Source organism: Martes martes, assembly GCF_963455335.1.
Source record: "Martes martes genome assembly, chromosome: 8".
Taxonomy (NCBI): Eukaryota; Metazoa; Chordata; class Mammalia; order Carnivora; family Mustelidae; genus Martes; species Martes martes.
Genome location: NC_137895.1, coordinates 118146491 through 118153757, shown reverse-complemented (window position 1 = coordinate 118153757; position 7267 = coordinate 118146491). Strand labels below are relative to the sequence as shown.

General features: G+C 39.8%; 1 pseudogene across 1 annotated transcript; it reads right to left on the bottom strand.

Moving 5' to 3' along the window:
- Positions 1-4997: 4997 nt before the first annotated feature.
- LOC308347853 (small ribosomal subunit protein uS10-like) lies at positions 4998-5357 on the bottom strand (annotated as a pseudogene). The gene has a single exon. The product of its transcript is annotated as a small ribosomal subunit protein uS10-like (transcript).
- Between the last annotated feature and the right edge of the window lie 1910 nt (positions 5358-7267).

Here is a 7267-nt window from a genome sequence, read left to right as displayed (position 1 = left end):
TATTGCAGAAGGGACAAGGCATGGAAAACAGAGCCCGCCGCTTTAGGGCAGCCTTTCCCCCTTCTCTTCTCCTTACCCGTCCCCCACACTCTGCTTACAGATTATCGATCAGAACTTAATCCCATGCCAAACCTAGCTGCAAGGGAGTTTGGGAAAGAACATCTTTTTGTTGAGTTCATTGCGCCGACATAAAATCAGGATTATTTATATATTTTTTTACTGAGGAAGAATGGAGAAATAGTTTGTGGCCACAAGTCATCTCTGCCACACAATGCCAATTTTTTATTCCCATGAATCTTAGTTATAATTCCTGGTTATTTTACCCTAAATAACTCTTCTTCCTCCTTATTATTTGCTTCTTCTGTAAATGTAGGCAATTATGTCTTTCTTTTTTTTGGTTTCACAAGAAGTAGCTACTGTTTTCCTATTTTCTTTTCTTTTAAGATTTTGTTTATTTGTTTGACAGAGAGAGAGAGAGAGGGAACAGAGCAGGGAGAGTGGGAGAGGGAGAAGAAGACTCCCCGCTGGGCAGGGAGCCCGATGTGGGGCTCAATCCCAGGACCCTGGGATCATGACCTGAGCCAAAGGCAGATGCTTAACAACTGAGCCACCCACACGCCCCCTATTTTATTTTCATTTTAAATGCTTCCTCTCTCATTGTGTGTGTGCACGCATGCACATATGCAATTTTTGTTGTATTTTTACCCAAAATCCATACACACACAAAATTTACAATTCAGGCATTCTGACAGACATGAGAGAACTCTGGGCCAAACACCTTCATTTAAACAGCAGCAGCTGGGGAAAACATTATTCCCGATCTATTTTATATTTCAAAAAGTCAAAGCGATGATGTTTTAATCTGGTGCCCAAATACATAGACTAGATATAACATTTAAAAGTTGTAGGTCCTTGAGTATGGATATTTGTCATCCACATTCCACTAAAGAGTGTTACATTTGGAACAAATTAGCTTGGCATATAGGACAAGAAAATATTTGATTATCAATCCTTACAAAACAAGCAGAGCATTTTGTGATCCCAGAGGCTCCACCTGTGGGTTTGAGCTCTTAGTAAGTGTTTTTTCTAAGCAGATAGCTGAGTTCTTACCTTCCAGACTCATCCAGAAGTAATGATTGCCAAGTGCCTATTCTTTCACTGTGTGTTTGAAATAGAATGATTCCAACAAATACAAAGTGGGAAAGTGGATGAGCAGTATATATTAAGTTTTTGTTTGTTTGGGGGTTTCTTTTCACTGATAAAAATTTTCAGAATTTGGGATTGTGCAGGTATACCTGGTGCCGAGATTCTAAAACTCACCAGGATTTAAATGAAAACGATAATGTGCGAGACTGATAAATTAAAAATTTAAATGTGGGAGTTCATAGAGGTAAGGTTGTTAGTCGTCACTGAAGTGGATCCATTTTAGGGTAGTATCTTTTAAAGCGTCTCAGGTGATTTCTTTGTGTGTGAGGCTGTCGTAGTTTACATATAATCCTGGCAGTTCCTTCCCAGCCGTGGTAGTTTCCTGGTGTGGAAAGCTCACCTTGTGGGCTCTTCCAAAGTCTGGTGGCTGACCTTGCAAGCTAACATACATGGTCTGGCAAACTGTGCATTTTCTGGAAATGTGTAGCTGCTTATTAAAATACTGTGGACTAGTTGCTTATACTGTGTGAGACATGACTTAACCTGCATTTAGAACAAAAGGACAAAAGAACACGTAAAGATACATAATACAGGTCCACAATCCACTACCAAAACACATGGAGGTAGGTATTCTTGGAATTCACAATGTTTCAGATTTTGGAAAGACAGTGTGGTGCATACAATAAATATTTCATAATCACCTAGGGGCTTGGGGCAGTACCTTCTAACACTCTCTGTTAAATCCAGGTCAGGTTTGGTCACCAGAAGAAGCTGGATCAGGTTTTGCTTATCAGATGAGTTACCAAAAAAGAACCTTTTATTTTCACAGAACTTTGCATTTCTGAATCTTGGATGAGAGACTGTGGTACTGTAATTCTGTGGCGACTCCAATCTAGGCATTATCAATCATTAATGAAGACTCTGGGTCTTCTTTGATAAAACCTCTAGCTCCCATAGACTAGTCTCTCAAGGACAGAACTTGTTCTCCTAGAAAGGAGTTGAGAAGCACCTGAGAGTCTCAGAAAATTAGGACTCTGGGCCCCTCACTTCTTTCTTTTGGCCACACGCCTTTCCGGAGCATGGCACGGGGTCTGCATTAGATACCCATCGAGGAAATTTGCTCACCGTGTTGTCTTCCTTCTAAACAGGTGGGTCAGCTGTGGTTTCTCCTCCTCAGGTCATGAGAGCCAAGAAGCCGAAAGGAGGAGCTGCTCTTCTCTCGGCAGCCCCCACCCTCAAGCCTTCTCTCTCATCAGACTGAAGTTCTGTTCAGACTTCGGAAACAACTGTCTGCCATTCTCTCTGGCGGCAGTGTTTACAAACGGCTGCAGAAGACGTTGTTTACAGGGCTCTTGCCTTTTTCCTTTTGAATTTTTTAAAACCTATTTTGGAAAGAACAGATCAAATGTTGGAGCCTTAGTGACGGAGCAGCTATAAATACATTCCAAGGGATCGTGGGCTGTGCAGTTTCTAGCAGGCAGCAAACTTGCTCACCTGCTGGGTATTATCTAAAAATGACTATCCCAGGAATTCAGGTGCCCCCCCCTCATTTCTGAGTCTTCCATTGCTAGTCAAATATTTACTTCTCACGTACTTCTATTCTTCCTCAATCCTAAATTAATAAATTCCTTGTTTCTTTCCTAAAAAAGTCTGGAGTTTTCTCCTTTCCAGATTATATTTACATGTGTATATATATATATATACATATATATACACATATATATATGAACTTCCCCAGAAAGTTCAGTGTCACAGCTCCTGGACCTCGGGATGTATGTTTTCAAGAGTCTGACCTAAACTTTACAAATGATCTTTGGAGTCTTCTTTGCTTTCTCAAGTGGTTTATTGGTGGTTCCTAAAAACTTCATTCTACTAGAAAATCTTATTACTGTGATAACATCTTGACTATACAAAGATAGAAGTAGAAATAAGAAGAGGGAAAGAACATCAGATTGAAATTTAAATCCTGTGTTTGCCTATGGCTAGTTGTGCTGAGAAAATTAATTCACCTTTTCTGGCCCTCACTTTTTTGTCTTAGGTCATAGTTAATAACGTCTACCTAATTGGACTATTTCATTAAATGGAAGAATATAAGTAAAATACCTAACAGAGTGCCCAGCTCGGGGTGGACACCTCAATAGATAAAAATTGAATCTGAATGGTATTTTTCTTCTCAAGACTTCATTTACTGTCACAGTGTTCTACATAAAGGTATGATGATCACTGGCCCATTTTATCGATGAGGAAGTAAGGCAAAGGAGACATTTAGTGATTTGTCCACAGAGGTCAGGAAATGAATTTAGGTCACTTGACTTCTGGAAGTAAATTTTAGGCTGAGAAATTCAGGGGTGAGTTTTATGATTTGGAGACTATGACTTTAAAGTGATCTTTAGGAAGTAGGCACATTCACATGACATAATTTGGGGTTTTAATTTTTTTTTTTTTTAGATTTTATCTATTTATTTGACAGAGATCACAAGTAGTCAGAGAGGCAGGCGGGGGTGGGGGGGGGAGCAGGCTCCTCACTGAGCAGAAAGCCCGATGCGGGGCTCTATCCCAGGACCCTGAGATCATGACCTGAGCTGAAGGCAGAGGCTTTAACCCACTGAGCCACCCAGGCGCCCCGACATAATGTGGGGTTTTAAAGACATTGCAATAAATAGTCAAATAGCAGTAACCTGAAGTGATTAGAACTTGGTAAATCATGACCGTAATGTGTTCTAGAAGGTCACCTGTGCTCAATAATGGGCTATCTCTTTTATGTGGGGTCACTCAATATTTCTGGAGCATCCTGTACTTCTACACATCTCCATGATGCTATTGCTTCATGTGAAATGCAATTTAGGTCAACTGTCTTGTCCAATGACAAAAAGCATGATGAGTATGTTCCTGCATCTTTTTATTGCAACCTCGTATACCAGTTGTCTGGAAATGCCTGAGACATGTACTCATTAGCATGTCTCTGGAATGCCTTTAAAACTCTTGAAACTCCACAATCTCAGATGAAGCACTTTTGAATTGTGCTTTATTTGTACTAGTTTGACTATTAGTAATTTTCCTGTCTGTCTTCCCTTTTCTATCAGACAAAAAACATAATATACTATAATGTGATACTTCATTGTTCTGTTTTGAAAAGTTCCTTCTCACTTGTTTCAATTGTTAGAAAATATAAGGTTGATTTTCTTTTTCTGTCCTCATAGTAGTATCAATTATTTTCATCTAATCTATGCTTATCATAACACTCAAATTCATGTAACTCTCTTCTGGGGTGGGAGAAATAGGTAATACAGTGTTTGGGAAAATCAATGAATATCTATGAATGTGCTTTCGTTAAAAACCTACTTGTGGGGGCGCCTAGGTGGCTTAGTGGTTTGAAGCCTCTGCCTTCGGCTCAGGTCATGATCCCAGGGTACTGGGATCGAATCCCGCATCGGGCTCTCTGCTCAGCAGGGAGCCTTCTTCCCCCTCTCTCTCTGCCTGCCTCTCTGCTTGTGATTTCTGTCTGTCAAATAAATAAATAAAATCTTTAAAAGACAAACAAACAAAAAAAAAACCCTACTTGTGTCTTAATTTTAAACCTAGACCTTCATGAGTAAATACTATATTTAAAAAGACAAAGGACACTTAAATGCTTTTATTCATCATTGTAGTTAACTCGAATGGATTCCCCCCCGCCCCGGCTGTAAAAATGATGATGAATTGAAAATTTAATATTTTTAAAGTGACTATTATGTGTGGTTTATGTGGAAGGGTGATTGTGGCAGTGGCTTTTTATAAACTTTTCACTCCTAAGATCTTGAGTCCTTTTCCTTTTTCTTTTTTAACAATTGATAATTTATTAAAAAGATTGATTAAGCATCTGCAATGGTGACTTCAACCTCAACTCCTGGCACAATACTGATGGAAGTAATCTACTTAGGAATCTCACAAGAATGGTGCCAGTTGATGAGATGCTTGTGGAGCCTCATCCAAAAATGATCCCAAGTCTTAGAACCTTCACCTCAAGGAGTTTTTCTTGTAGTGATTTTCAGAGTCTTGGTAGGCATCCGAACTGGTCCTTTCACTTTGAGATTCTTTTCCTTTGCGCTTCTGATCAAGTCAACATGTACCTTCTCTAAAGATTTTACGTTGCAGCTGGTGAGAATATTTCTAGTTCTGTGAAACACCGCCTCTGGTCCCACGGGTGTCTCCCCAGTGTCTTTAAAAGCCATGGCTGTGGCAAGGCTTCCTGACCGACTTGCTTCTGGGTGAGGGCAAACAGTGGTGAGTCAGGATCAGGAGCTGGTGTCTGAGGTACCTCTATAGCTGCGACCGCATCTTCCTCAAAGAGGCAGATCTTGAGTCTTTGGTGACCATGTCACTTCTTAAGAAATGGAAACAAGCAGGAAGGACTCCTAGGATACCCTTTCTTTTAGCTTCACTGGCCCCCCTGAACAAAATCTAAAGCCTCACAAAAATAACTACATACAAACTTATTTTCTGTTTCTGCACAGAAATTGTACCTTGTATTTCTAGCAATTCCTCAGTGTTTGGGGGGGCAGTTTTGCAAGAGAAATGTCCAAGTCTTTGAATGCTTGTTTGAGGCCAACCTCTGCTTCTATTGTACTTAAGGTCCCCCTGGGATGTTGCTAGGGTGGTGGTGCTGTAGATACCTCTGACCCAGCCTCATCTTGCTTTGGGAAGCTTACATTCTTTCATGGATGGCCCCTTCCACTTCCCTATTCTCATTACAGAATAATGACAAGTGCCCAGAAACTCTGTCACCCCAATGAGTACATCAAGGGAGAAGGGTTCTTTAGCAACAAACACAGAGGACAAAATGGTTTCCTCTGATTCTGTTTTTGCTGATTATCAATGTGCCTGAATAATTTCACATGTGCAGGCATTCTGGAAAATGCTTATAGCTGTAGGATAAGGGTAGAAATTGCAATGCCATTCCTAAGTAGACTGACAAAGAGGCCTCCTAAATCAAAATAAAATAGAGTTCTAAAAGCAAGTAGACTAATAGAAAAAAAGATGAAGAGACCCTTGAAAATTTGCCAGTTGCACTGCTAGACAGTGGGCATGTGAGAAATTTAGGCCCCGCTGAAGAATCTTATTGATTTGTCCATTGACACTAACCTTGCCTTGAACTTATCATTACTTGTGGATATTTGTGTGACCCAAGTCTGAGGACTTTTTTCCCCTCTGTGACATGTAGCAGTTCACATGCTGACTTTAACCATATGATTTGGTAGTAAAACTATAAATTGAAAATAAATGTTTTAGAGGATGTTAGGTAGCAACTTAAATATCTTCTGATGGGGAATTGGTTAAAAATGATGGACTAGCAATATAAGTCAAGTCTATGCAGTAATTAAAAAGATTGAGGTAGATTTAGCTTACTGATCTGGAAAGATTGCTAAGTTATACATATATATATTTAAATTTATTTATTTGTTTGACAGACAGATTACAAGTAGGCAGAGAGGCAGGCAGAGAGAGAGAGAGGAGGACAGGCTCCCCACTGAGCAGGGAGCCCGATGCGGGGCTGGATCCCAGGACCCTGGGACCATGACCTGAGCCGAAGGCAGAGGCTTTAATCCACTGAGCCACCCAGGTGCCCCACTACATTATATTTTTAAGTGAAAAAGCAAGTTGTATTTGTACAGTATGATCCTATTTTTAAAAACAGCAACAAAGCCCCTATGTATGTACATAAATATAGAAAACTTTCTCAGATAATGACTTTTTCTCCTTTTCTCCATCTCTCTGAGTCTCTCTCTCTCTCTGGATAGATATTATTTGTTTACTTTGCTAACCTAAAAGTTGGTATTGAGTTTTATCATATACTTTTGGGGGGAACTTTTACTTTGAAATAAATTTAAACCCACAGAAAATTTTCAATTTCAAGAGCAGAACACAGAAGTCTTATATAACCTTCCCCAGATTCGCCAATTATTGATATTCCACCATATTTTTCATCTCTCTCTCTATACACATATTTTTTCTCAACCATTTGAAATTATGTTGCAAATGGTGCAATGTTCCATTACCTCTAAATGCTTCAGTGTGCATTTCCTTAAAACAAGAACATTCCCTACATAGCCACAGGAGGCCCATCAAAATCAGGAAATTGACA